The sequence below is a fragment of the Sylvia atricapilla genome, chromosome 2, assembly GCF_009819655.1.
Source record: "Sylvia atricapilla isolate bSylAtr1 chromosome 2, bSylAtr1.pri, whole genome shotgun sequence".
Classification (NCBI taxonomy): domain Eukaryota; kingdom Metazoa; phylum Chordata; class Aves; order Passeriformes; family Sylviidae; genus Sylvia; species Sylvia atricapilla.
The window spans coordinates 61,572,821-61,586,695 of record NC_089141.1 but is presented as its reverse complement, the minus strand read 5'-3'; the positions used below and the strand labels follow the sequence as shown (position 1 = coordinate 61,586,695).

The 13,875-nt window shown below is 36.4% G+C and overlaps 1 protein-coding gene across 3 annotated transcripts in view; it reads left to right on the top strand.

Moving 5' to 3' along the window:
* PCDH9 (protocadherin 9) overlaps positions 1-13,875 on the top strand; it is a 676,877-nt gene that overhangs the window by 424,754 nt on the left and 238,248 nt on the right. The gene's annotated exons all lie outside the window — the stretch shown is intronic.

Genomic DNA, 13,875 nt, shown 5'->3' with positions numbered 1-13,875 from the left:
ATTATGCATTTTTCTAAGAAATAATGATAAAAACCCTTTCCTCTACAGAAAAAAGCTCATACCCTCTGGTCTTTTACAAAGTGCACAGAAGACATTTCTCTAATATATATATATATATATATGTATATGTATATATGTATATGTATGTATATGTATAAGACTATTGTTTGCATGTGATGTAGAATGAATTTTATAATTTTGATTGTATTCCTTTCAATAAAAATAGTTACAACTAATATTACCTGAAACTATTCCTATGGAAAAGGATAATTTTGTGATAAGCACTTATCCAAAGATAGTCATAACTTCTTTTTTCCCTAATTCCAGGAACTCTTGCAGAGAAATGCTCCATACCAAAAAGACTGATCTAAGTCTCTTAGCTGTTCTTTTTCTCCAGTACATGGTTTCAGCTGTTATGACTCTTCCTGGGCACAGTGCATGTGGTGTTTCAGGGACCAAAGTGAATACATCTGTGCCAAGTGGGACTTGGCTGTCCTATAACCTGCATAGATGGGAAGTTGGGTCTGACCAACAGTGATGGATGCTTGACACTTTAGCAGTTTGGCTGGTCTGTCTTTGCATAATGGAGGCTGTAACAGAGTAATTACCTGTCAATGAAATCAGCATTCCTTATTGCAGTGCAAGGCCTCCATTACCTTCTGAGGAATAACTGCAGGATTTGTCCTTTAATGAAGCATGCCTGTCATTTCGTACTGAAATGTCGATCTTGCTTTGACTGCCACATAATTTTTTACTACTTTTTTTTTGGACATTGCATAATGCAGAAGTTAAGGGCAGGCTTCATATATAGTTCATTAATTACACATAAGAATTTGATCTCCATTTAGAAACTAGAGATAAGCTATTAATGGAATATATAGTTAATTGATTCTAGGAAGTTTGGGCACAGGAACTTGCATGCACAGACAAAACGGTGACACACAAAACACTTCATGTCAAACCAAAGTAATTATTTAATATACTTAAAGCTTGTTTAAGAAGCCATAATCAGATTTAATTTTTTATGTCCAAGGAATACTTATTAGCACACATTAGAAAAGAAAATCCAACACCACAGGGCAAAAAAGTAGAATATGTATAATGAGTGTCTCTAGTACAAAAGATAATATCTGTGAGCAATGTAATTTAGATTTAAAAGGTTGATAAAGTCAGAAATAATCATAACAATAACAGTTAGATGACAAGAAAAAACCCTTGGAATTTTATTAAATTCAGTGTCAGCAAAAATGCTGATGAAACAATCCTAATACCACTGAGATCAGTGGAAAACTTTCCAATGACTTTACTAGCTTCTAAGTTATGCCCACATTTAAACTTTCTACTAACCAAATTCAAAATTGTGTGAAGAGATATTAAAGTCTCCATTTCAGAGAATTCCTAAAACTTGTTTTGCCTCCTCTTTGCACTGATTTTTTTTTATATTACTACAACTGTAATGTAATGACATCTTCCTCCTTTCACCCTCTCTAAAGAAAATAGAGAAGAAAATAGAAGAAAAAAAGAAAATTGCTACAACTTTTCACTTTCACTTTTTTTTTTAAGAAATAGGTGTTGTTGTCTGCCATTTTTGACTGGTTATCATAATATTTGCAGTTCCTGTGGAAATATCTCAGACTTCCATATCTGTGATCTGTCAACAATAGAGATCAAACTAGGGAGTTTGGATGTATTCTTTACATGCCTTGTCAACCTGGGAAGACTGAGATAAGGTGGCTTCCACAGGCATTGAGCTCTGTGATTTATTCTACAGTTTGATAATACCTTAAATCTCAAAGTGCCACCATGCATTTTCATCCATCTGTCATAGAAAGGATCATATCATAAAGGATCCTGAGCTACTATATGTGAGAAATTGATATTAAAATAAGTCAGTTCAATTTGCCCATATATAGAAGTAATTTATTTAATAACTTTTCTAATGCTAAATTCTTACTCAAAAGTGTGTCCTGTCTGTTCAGTAGATAGCTATTAATGTAGAATTTATCATGAGATAACAGCAGTATTTTTCAGCATTTGGTTTAGGCTTAGACACAACCTACATGGACATTTTTTAATATTCTCCGGAAAAAGAGGACACATAGGGCATCCGCATATATCTTTACAATTTTTTTGTGGAGTGCAATTTAATTTCTTTGTGGCTCTGTGATTTTCATGCTTTTATTTAAGTTAGTATTGTTGTGCAAAATAAAATGTGAGACAGAAGTTTTGTGTTTGTCGGTTTGTCTAATGAAATACTACAGTTTGCAAAACAGGTACAAATTACTCTTGAAATGTTAGTAAATGTTGGGCTCAAAAGTCAGCAGTCCTTGGCTATTTGTATTAATTAACAAAGTCATGTGTTCTAGGTGAGAAGAGCACAAATAAATCCATCAGTTTTCCAATCCATTATCATCACTAGGATCAAAGGTAATGGCATCCGACAAATTCTATGAAATGAGAAATTTGCTGGTATGCACATTAGAAAATTATATGCACCAATCACTAAATTGTTTTATGTACAGTGTCCAGCTTCCTGCTTCCTCCAGTTTTGTAGGCAGAAAATGGAGAAGTCACAGGCCAAGGTTGCATAAACTTCTGTAGTTTTCTGAGTGTGACTTATTGAAGGTTTTTCCAACAGAAGCCAAATAAAAGTAGGTGAATATTAGCATCAACTTCAGAGACTTCTGCAAAGTTATTCTTTCAGGCCACTGAAAGAAGTTCATCATTGTGGTTTTACTTTGCTAACATTAATCCTAAGCAGCACAAAGTAGGCTATTATACAGCATCAGAATATAATGTGGACTATCAAACTTTTTCTGCTTATTCTAAGGGTAACATGGCATTGGCAGCATTACCTGAAACTATCCAAATGATAGTCAGAGTTCTTGTTTTCCCCATACCTTTTAATGTGTCAAGAGCATGCCATATGTAATTTGTGAAAAATACTAAAAATTGGATGGAGACTAATAATAATAGTGATTCTTGTCAGGTCTCATTTGACTTCTGCTTCAGGGCAGCAGAAAATAGATCCTAACTGGTTTTTTTTCTCACAGTAAGACACCATTGAGAGTATCTGATGTCTTGGTAGTACAGCAATACCACTGTCACATAGCTGATTTTCATGCAAAAAGGGTGGTTTGTTTTTTTTTTTTTTTTAATAGAAACCTCTGTGTGGAAACACCTTCATAGGTGTATTTGTGATTTTGTTTTATTTGAGATTATAATTTCATGTAGCAGAGACTTGCCCCAACAGTTAACCTGGCACGGAAATGAAAGACTCATTATCAAAGCAACACAAAAAAAAACCCACCACCAATAAAACATTCAGCCACAGAAAATGTTAGAATTCTCTGTGGATATAGTTTTTCAAGCTTTCACTTCATAAGATATTGCAGTGCAGATATACATGTGTGTTATATGTGCCGGAAGAGCAATTTCCAACATGCATTTTCAATATGCATTGTTCCCTGGAGAATCCTAAGTGAAAAGTTGGGGATTTTTTTTTAAATTTTCATTTTATGTATTGCATGTTTGCATATGCAAAATGAAGACTCCAAAGTTTTGGGAGTTCAAATTAAAAAAAAAACCAAACCAAACCAAAACCAAAAACAAACCCACAACCAAAAAACCTCCCAAAAATAGATTCAGGAAACTGTTTAAAGTGAAACAGTTCTTAAAGACATCCTGTCCCAAGTAAGAAAACATGTTTTTGTGGAGGAAATACACTATTGTCTAGTTTGTTTTTTTTTTTTTATTAGAGATGCAGATATGTTAACAGAGGTGTTTTAATTAGCTCATTGTGTGTGCAATCAATTGGGATAATAATATTAGTTTTAAAATTAAAATATGCTAGAAATTGCATCGCTCCCAGGATGCTCTAGCTTAACCATATTATCCTTGATAATCAAGTTCACTCTAAGTTTTTCCAATGTGGATCCATTTACCTAATGTAACAGTTCTAGTGTTCCTTGTGCTGGTAGATGTACTGCTGCTTTCTAGAATCATAGCATGCAAACGTTCCTGTCCTCAAAGAGCAGTGCTGCTTCTGCTTTCTGTGCTTGTAGAAGACACTACTGCTGACTCAGAATTAATTGTAACCCACAGAGTTGACAGTGACAGATACCCCTACACACCATTACTAGTTCAGGAAGCAATGCCCTAATTTAATATTCTCCAACAACATCCCTAAATTGAGAGCCTCCTTCCTTTCCCTCCTCCTGTCCCCATGCTAATACAAGATATCCTTAGAATCTTTATAAGAATTCTGCCTCTTTTTCTGCAGTTGTTAATCCTTGTTTTATTGAGGATCCATATAATTTTCTCTATTGAGTTTCCTCAAACTCAAGTAAAACTGAAGATTCCCATCATGATGTCACTACGAACACCGATTAGTTTAGAGTGTGATCAATTAAAAGCCTCCAGACAGTTTTTCCTTCCCCCCCCCCTTTTTTTTTTCTTTTTTTTTTTTTTTCTTTTTTTTTTTTTTCTTTCAGTTTAGGACAATGATTACCTTTAAAGCCCTTTGGTACAAACTTCCTGGTGGGCACTGGTCATTTGTTGCTAAATCTGAGGATTTTGAAGTATGTTTTTCTTCCTTTTACATGCATTATGAAAATTAAAGCATTCAAATCACAAGATTAATTCTAATATAGAGCAAGGGCTGAATCACCCCAGGCAAAAGATTGCTACCTTCACACAAGATCCATGGTCTTCTTGATTTCCAAGGTTATATGTGATACTAAAGAATGCTAATGGAACAGAATACTAAAGGGGTTTTTATTACATCTGTCTTTTTGCTGGAGATCACTGTAAAGTTTTCTGCTTTCTGGCACTGCAGAACTCTGCATATCTGCTGTAGTTACTGACAGCGATGAAACCTTAAATACACAGTACTTCTGAAACACAGTAATTGTAGGCTTCAACAGTAAGATGCAGTGTCAGTAATGATTGTTGCCATCATACTACATGTATCAGTTTACTCAATATAATTAATAAGCCTTAGTTGATGAAACACTTCTGTAACTCATTAAATACTATAAACATAATTTATGTTGACATTATACATGTAAATGCAAATATAGTATTCAATTTTTTCATAAATGACAATAATAGGGTTACTTTTATAAGCAGATAATGTACAGTCCTGAGACAGGAAATACTCTCAATTGTTCCTTCTCACATTCAAAAATATGATTTATAAGTAAAAGTAAATCCCTGAAGCTTTATTACCCTGTTCACATTACAGAAGCTGGATGAGTTTTACAGAATGTAAATCAGTGTAAATATATTATTATAATTCAACTTGTTAAATCTCAGCAACAGCTGTTTCTACATTTAGTACTCCATATGCATTATTGATCAACACATGCTTTTACTAATGTAAAGCTTCTCAAAGTGTAGAGAACTTATGTTAGTTATTGTTGTAATTGGTACAGTGCTTCTGAAAAGCTTCTTCAATTGAGTGCACTTGTAATGCACATTATCTGTCATGCTAGGAGTATCTCATCACCAAAATCAAACTGGATAAATAAATTGAAGATCGCTGAAGTCTTCAAATTATTAAAGATCCCATACAATGCAATTCTATAGCAACTAAATGGTTTATATGTAAGTCAATCTAGTATCTTTTTGTCAGTGAGATCTATTTCTTCAACACAGCTAAAATTATAAGTATTGAATATCTAAAGTCAGGTGGCTTAATAGTTATGAACATAGTGCAAGATCTAGCTAGGTTAATTTGGGACACTTAAATTTGGAATCTTAATTTGGGGCACTTAAATTTGGAATTTCTGAACTTCGTGTCTCTCTTATGTCTAGAGTTATAACAACAGAGTTGTCAAAGGAATTAATCTGTTACATTTTCTAATACATGCCCTAAGTTTACCTTGTCATTTATAGTTAATGATTGAGTACAGGCATTCCAAAAAGGGATGTTACTGTTATTTTACAATTACATATCTTTTAGGGCGGCATGTTCATTACAGCTGCCTTTCCTCCTCCATTAATTTTTAATTTTTAATAGATATATACAAATTTGTTCCATTTTTAATGAGTCCTTTCTCAGGCTATTTTTTTCCCAGAGTTTCTGGTAAGAAATATGTAGCAAACGTGTCAAGCTAACATAGTTTACTAATGTTTAGCCATTTGGGTAAATAATATTTCTGAACATGAGCTTAGTTTTCTACTGGCAACACACATGGCTATTTTCTTTCATGTTGTATTGTACATAAGTTTCCAACTTTTATCTCCACTTCCCTTTCCTGCATGCATCTGAGATATTAATTTTTGTAATTGTAGGCTTAGAACTGATTTTTTGAGTCTCAGAAAATTAATTCAGGAGGATGCTAGTTCATATTTAAAATGTTCAAAATCTATTAGTGTTTTATCAGATTCCAAAGCCGAACGAGGTAATGCTCTGATTTAGAATACATTAAATTGTAACACTTAGCTTTCCTGTTCTGTCAAATTTATCTTGCAGTCAAGATGATTTTAGTTAGATAACAATGCTTATTAAGAAAAAGACTAATTGCTTTTTAGGTGGTTATTAGGAAGGCAAAACTTAAAATATATGATAGTCCTGTACATAAACTACCAAGCATGCCAAGCACACAGAAAGAATTTATTAATTAAAGACTATAGTTTCAATAAATAAAATAAAGGAACATCATTACAGAAATACGGGAAGAATGTGATATTGTCTCAAAAGATGATGGAAACCACAGGATTTGACCGCAGGTTTTTCTTCTTTCACTGTCTCTGAAATACTAACACAACTCTCCAGCCAGATAAAGTCTTTGTTCTCCATGTTTAAATGTTCTTGGGATCATCATGCTGTCATTTCCTACCCAGTCATGCATCAGACTGTAATTAATATTTTTCACCTTTATGAAAAGGCCAGGTCTGAGCAGTCTTATAGAAGGACAAGTAGCAAGACAGATTCAATGGGCAATTATATTTATGTTTTCTTTTAATACATTGCAGTGTAATTTACAGTTTTCTATGAAATTCTAGTACTGAGAAATTGAGCAGAAAAAATCAAATTATTGCCTGGTATAGAAACAATTTACATTTTGAAATCAATACCAACATTGTTATTATCTTAAGGGGAAAAAGAAGTATATACTGAGGTACTCCTGCTGTTTATATGGGTAGCATGGTATGAAAAAGTAGCATGAAGAGGCTGTATCAATTGCTTTTTCTTTTTTCCATTCTTAGTTTAGCTTGAAAGGTTGGCCAAAACCCTATCTATCTCCATTATCTTGGTTCTGTGGGTAAGATATCAAGATGAGCATGGAGAGTGGATTATCCTGTGATGCAAGCAGAATCCTTGAATAAGGACTGCCATGGGGACTGCACCAGGAAGTTTCGTTTAGAAGCAGCCAAGAAAGAAATAACCATATTTCTCTTAGCAGATTGCAGGGATCTACTGCACAATTTGTACATAACACAGACTTGAGCCAAAGTTATCAGGGAAAACCAAGAGTGGTTTTTATCTCAGAATCAGTCTAAGAAAATAGATTGAGAGATTTACATTTTTTTTACAAAGTTCAGTGAAACACAAAAGAAGAAGCCGTGTATCAGCAAGCTGAGTTATACAAAGCCCTGTCTGAGATTCTTTGTGGCCTTCTTGTGAGATACACTACAACAGTCCTTGATTCACCTTTCCAAACTGTAAGAGAATGTAGATTGCATATTTTAGGGGCCTTTCACTAAGTCAATCATAACTGAAAAACATAACAAATCATTGCTTATTTATAAAACAAAATAATACAGCAACCATATGTTAATTCAAAGACCTTGCCAGTTCTTTTTGTGGAGCAAATACAAACATAGATATGTTTTGCTGCAACTGTTACTAATCTGTTTTTGTGGCTTGGCCTCCATTTACAGGCTTGATCTCATTAAAAAAAAAAAAAAAAATCCATGTTGTAGTACATGAAATAGGAATTTGTTTTGATCCTGGAAGGAACAAACTTTATGAGACAGACATCTTCCACAAAGACGTTTGGAATTAGGCATAGATTTTTTCTTGTGTCTTTACAACATCTTAAACTTGTGCAGAAACAATAACATCCATAATCATAATTTAATCAATAGCCCATGGGCTTTTTAGAGTATTTTTCTACTATTTAGACTTGACTTTATTTTTATGTGCTTTTCCTCTGACTTCTTTATTCATGAGTGATGCTTCAGTAAATTATGTCATGTATAGATTCTTCTGTTTATATTCCATAATAAAGGTAAATTATTTTTTCAAGTTTCACTTTTTAACCATATCAGCAATCTTTCCATAAGGAAAATATTCCCAGAATATTTTCTTTGAAGTTGTTTTTCCTTCATAATATTTCTTTGTCATCTTAACACAAAATATGCCATAATAGTTTGGAAAAAAAGGGAAATAGTTTTTGTTGATGCAAAATATCCATATCTGAAAAAAATATTTCAATGACAATTAAAAACATGTCATGCTTGCATTTATATTCTGATATTCAGATCTACATTCCAATCTCTAAAGTGTAAATTGACTTGTTGTGAACGAGATGTTTTAGTATCTTCTTCCTGTCTAGAAAAATCCAGGCTTTTAATTCACAACTGTATTGAGGGAAGAAGTTGGAAGTACCTAATTTGTAAACTCAAAATGCGACTGAGCTGGTTAAAAATCAGCAGGTTCTATTTCCAACTACCCAGTGTAGAAATGTTTTTTTAATTACAGCTTGGTTTATAACAATGGATAGGATCTGTAGCCAAATTTGTCCCTGTGAGACATTCAGAAAAGGAACAATAGTATAATTATTTCTGGGATCCCTGATTAGCAAAAGCAATACAATAGTTGTACAAAGCTTGGAGGTTTGGTATTTGGAATAAAAAAGAAGTAAAATCTCCTCTTAATGCTGATTTCTGTAAGTTGCTGGATGATTCAAGTGCATATTTGGAAATAAATGCATTTTAGAAGCTAGTGTACGTTGGAAAAAAATGGAACAATTTTGAAACCTAATGCTTATACTTCCTACATTAAAGTTCTGTTTCCAACACAGCTCATAACTCACCTGCCACAGGACATTTCAAACACTCGACAACACACGGCATGATTTTTCCTGTACTTCAGGTTTTTAGCACTCAGGCCAGCAAAATACCTCACATTTTTTGTAACCCACTTTCTACCTCTGTATGAGTGTGTCTGGGAAAATAAGACAGCAGAAAAAAAGCTTAGTCTCATAAGTAGTTCCTTAAGCTCACTAGTATTGGAGTACCTTCTCTGGAAATCTGTGGTGAGGTACAATTTCTACCAATTCTTTTCGTTAAATGAGGACTTCATGATTGTGAATATAATGCTCTATGCAACTTTTCCAAAGCCATAGATTTGGATGGAATGAAATTAGAAATTGTTTTATGGGAACAGCTAAGATTGTCAAAAAAATAAAGTACTTCAGTACAAAATTATGTTTTCAGCTCTGGGAGAGTATGAAATTGCTTCAAATATTTCCAGATTTTCTTTTATTTTCAGTTAGAGTTGACAGAATCACAGAATAACAAAATGGCTGAGGTTGGACAGCCTCTGGAGGGTGTCTAGTCAAACCCTGGATCAAGCAGGGGATAATTACAGTGGCTTGTCCAGAGCTGTGTCCAGATGGCTTTTCAATATCCCCAAGGAGGGAGATTACACAGCATATCTACACCACTTGTGCCAATGCTCAGTCACCCTCTCAGTAAAAGAAAAAAAAAATGTTTCCTGATGTTCAGAACCTTCAGTGTTTTAGTTTGCGCCCATGACTACCTGCTCTGTCACTGGGCAACACTGAATTCCTCATATTAAGAAGGAATGAGAAAAATAGAGTAGGAGAGTATATGGAAGGAAAAATTACAAGCTGAAACACACATATATATTTTAAGTGTTTTCAGTATCTCCAAATAAAGTATAGTAATGAAGAAAAATGCAATATGGTATGTCAAACACAAGTTTTACATTTTGTACTTGATCAGTAAGATTAGAATGTCCCCATCCTCTGCCATCCATTCCTCATCTCTACACCAGCATTTGTGTTGCTATTTTTATTGGCATTTTCAAGTACCACAGCTATTACTTATATTCTGTAATTTCACAAATTACAGTGGTTAGAAAGTACTAGGTACCTATTTGACTTTGTTGCAGCAGGAAAAAAGGAGCCAGACCAGTTTCATGTGTCTTTGATTTGATATAATTTGGTTGTTACTATGTTAAAAAAGTGTTGGCTGGCTGACCACCTGGTCTGAAAACAGGAAAAAAAAAGTGTCACTATTATGCTTGAACTGTCCTATTTTCAGCACAGGAGTTTGCTATCCATTATCACCATCTGAGATGGTGTTTCTCTTGTGGGTGTAAAGCCATGCTTCACCTGGATGAGCTTCAGGGAATCTGCTGCAATGGGTGATTAAAGGAGTGATTTCTGGTTGTTTTCCTGAATTTTAAACTCAGCCCAGGTTCAAAAACCCCATTGAGTCAAATTGTTCTGAATTATAAATTGAAATTACTTTGACACAGATAAAATTAAATTGCTTTGACTGAGTTCTACTTTCAGTTTTGGGTTTCACATAATAATGAAATGATATTTCCTAATTAAAAATAAGGACTACATTTTTTTAGGATCTGAAGAAGACCCCTATTCTCCCCCACCAAATGCTTGTTCATGATTGAATATGTCACAGATATTAGATATGAAATTTGGCCAAGTTTTGGGACCCGAACCATAACCTTACCTCATGCTGTATATAATCCTACGTATGTTGTAGCATAATTAAAATTGTAATTACTTGTTATCATTATTCCCAGTGTTGTACCAGCTATAAACCTCATTACTCAAAATAACTTGATTCTGTCTTTAGGTAAAAAATAATTCAAAACTGGATTTTGTTACACAAAGGAGTACATAAACATGAGCATAGTCTAAGCACGCTGGATTTTCTTCTGAAAGAAGTGTCCCTCTCTCTACTGTGGTGGTGACAAGAAATTCAGCGAAGAATCAGTGAGGGGCTCAGTGCTGGGTCTGGACCATCTTGTGATGCATGCTTCTGTGGGAGAGTCCGTATACCTTGCCCAAGCCAGCTGAGCATGGTGTGCTGGTGTGGATCTGTAGCGGTGTCGCGGCTGTTCCTGCCCTGGCTAACCCTGACACCGCAGCAGGAAAGGTACTCTCCAGTGACCGGGTCACCTTAGAGATCCTGTGGGTCCTGGCTGGCCCTTGGCTGGAGGCAGTGATGGCGCGAGAGAGAAAGAGGGGACACTGTCGAGGGTCAACCAAACTGGGTTTATTTGCCCAGAGTGTCTGCCCCAACAGAGACGAGGATCACCCTTGTGCAGTAACTTTTATCCCGGGGGTGGTACAGAGGGATGGGTTCTGTGTGGGTCCAATCAGAGGTAACTCAGGCGTGGCTCAAGACACAATAGACAAACAGGGGAACAAACCAAGGTGGGGTAGGAGGGGAAATCTGGAATCCTGTCCTATCACTCGAGGCTCTCCCTAGAACCTTCCAGAGGTAAGGAGAGGCCTTGAGGTGACAGGCAGGGCCCCTGGGTTACATAACAAAGGATTGACAGAAAACAGTGACTGGGGCAAACCAAGCGGGGAATAACCAAAGGGGTACATGGAACAAACCATTACAAATACCTTCAAGTAATAAAACATACTTAACCAAAACACACCCCCACATGGATCCACTGGCAAACCCCAACCTGGATCAGCCAGGAGTAGGAGGCCCCAGGTGTGGGTATCTGGCAGGCAGCAGGGCAGTGCTGATGTTTGGGGATGATCCATGAGTGTGGCCTACCAGTGGGACAAGTGTGTGAGTGCTGCATGTGGGCAGCAAGCACCCCGCGAGACCAGCTGGTGAGCTGTGGACCTGTGGGGTTGGTAAGGGGGACTGGGATCTGGGCAGGGGTGCTGGGCGGGCAGAGGGGCTGCGCTGGTCCTAGGGAGACCTGTGAAGGTGTGTGTTTGTGAACTGGAGAGTGTGGTGTGTGTGCTCCACTTGTGAGTTTCTGCTTCTGACAGCCCAAGAGGAGGAGGGAACGTGTGCCTATGTCTGGAGTGAGACCTGAATGTAGGGGCTGCCAGGGCCAGAGCCCTGTCTGAGGCTGTGTGTGCAGCCACAGCTGTGGCCAGATGGGTGCCCGTGTGTCTGTCTGCATTACAGGCCCAGTCCTGGTACTGCAGCAGTGTTCCTAGTGCAGAGATCCCAGGCAGGAGGGTTCTGGACCAGGCAGTGGAGACAATGGGCACATATCACATTACTTAACACTTTTAAGCTCTCAGTGCATTGAGGACAGTCTTTCTTTGCAATTACTGGTATGCTAAGCTTAAATATTTGCTTTGTGTTTCTTTTTGCAGAAGGCTTGTTCCCCTCATTGTTTTGATGGCATAACTTAATGTAGTTTCTTTATGGACTGCATGTTGTCCATCCATGCTCTCTGGAAATGGATCAGTGTTTACATGACCCTTAGATTTTTTTATAAGCCTTTGCAATGATTTGTGGATTTCTTAGTGGACAGCTGTTGTGGATGAGAATGGGAACTTCAGAGAAAGTTTATTAGAGAAGCCCTGCTGTTGAGTCACGGGGTGCAGAAAGGCCCTCCTTGCTTTCTAAGCTTCTCAGAGAGGAATTTAGGTATCATTCCATCCAATCTTAACCCCAGACTTTGTCAATGGTTACAATAACTTTGTCCCACAGGATTAATGATGGCAAATCAGATAAATTTGCACAAGGATGTGTGCAATTATTTATTAATTGCAATTTATTATTTAGATGACAAAAGATCCTAATCAGATTTGTTTACTACAGCACATAAAAGCTAAAACTACTAGCAGTGTGTAATATAGGCATAGTACACTATATCAAAGCTATCACATATAGCTAGCAAAAAGAAACCATTATTCAGTAGAGATTGATACAACTCACCAATGCTCATGGGCAGATCTCTTTCACTGAGCCTCAAGGAGTATCCTTGAAGGGGTTTCCTCACTGCAAGGGTGAAAGCCTCATATACTCCAAGAAGGAGTATGTGAGAGGAACCCAACTGTGTGAAAGTGGACTGGACTTCTACAATATATGGTGATTGACTGCTAGTCATGTCTCCAAGTCTTCTTAGCAGCTTATCTGTCAAATCTTTGCCTCACCATCATGATCTTAATTTGGAATTGGCACTCCAGACTGCTTTTAGCATAATTCAATGCCGAAACCAGCACATGACAGAACCTCTCAGCCCACCACTGATAGCTTGCAAAATAGGACATTATTTGAGTTGACCACTTTCCAAAGCAGATGACCCTGCTACAGGGGCTCAGAAAGGCAAGATAATATATTTTTCTCTCATCATTTAAGGTATGGCTTTAAAAATTAATAGTATTATCAGCTAAGAAGTTGCCAGTGTAGGTGTTAGGCCTGTGTCATTTTACTGGCTAACTGGTCCCTGTCACTGTCAGTATAGAGTCAGAGCAGATTTTGGCTTGTATGAGGAATTTTTGTCACCCAAGATCAGTGCTTTTGCTATATAACTCATGAAATAGGATATTTTTGTAGTTATGTATTTTTCTGTTTATTTAGGTGGTTAACTAGTTATAGGGGGTTTATTATTTTGCGTATCCTGAAACTTAATTTGTCATCTCCCCTATTTTAGGGCTTAATTTTCTCAGCCATTCATGTATTCTTATAGAATCTTTTAGGTTTAAAACAAATAAAAGCAATCTCCTTTCCTTAGATCATAGTGTGACCTGTGGAGGGGGTGGGGGTAGGGGGATGCCCCACCACAGTTTGTCACTTGCTGACTTTACTTTAGTGATGTAAATTCTTAATTTGGAAAAACAGATCTCCAGATTTATCTTTCTGAAAGTAGTTGGAGAAAGA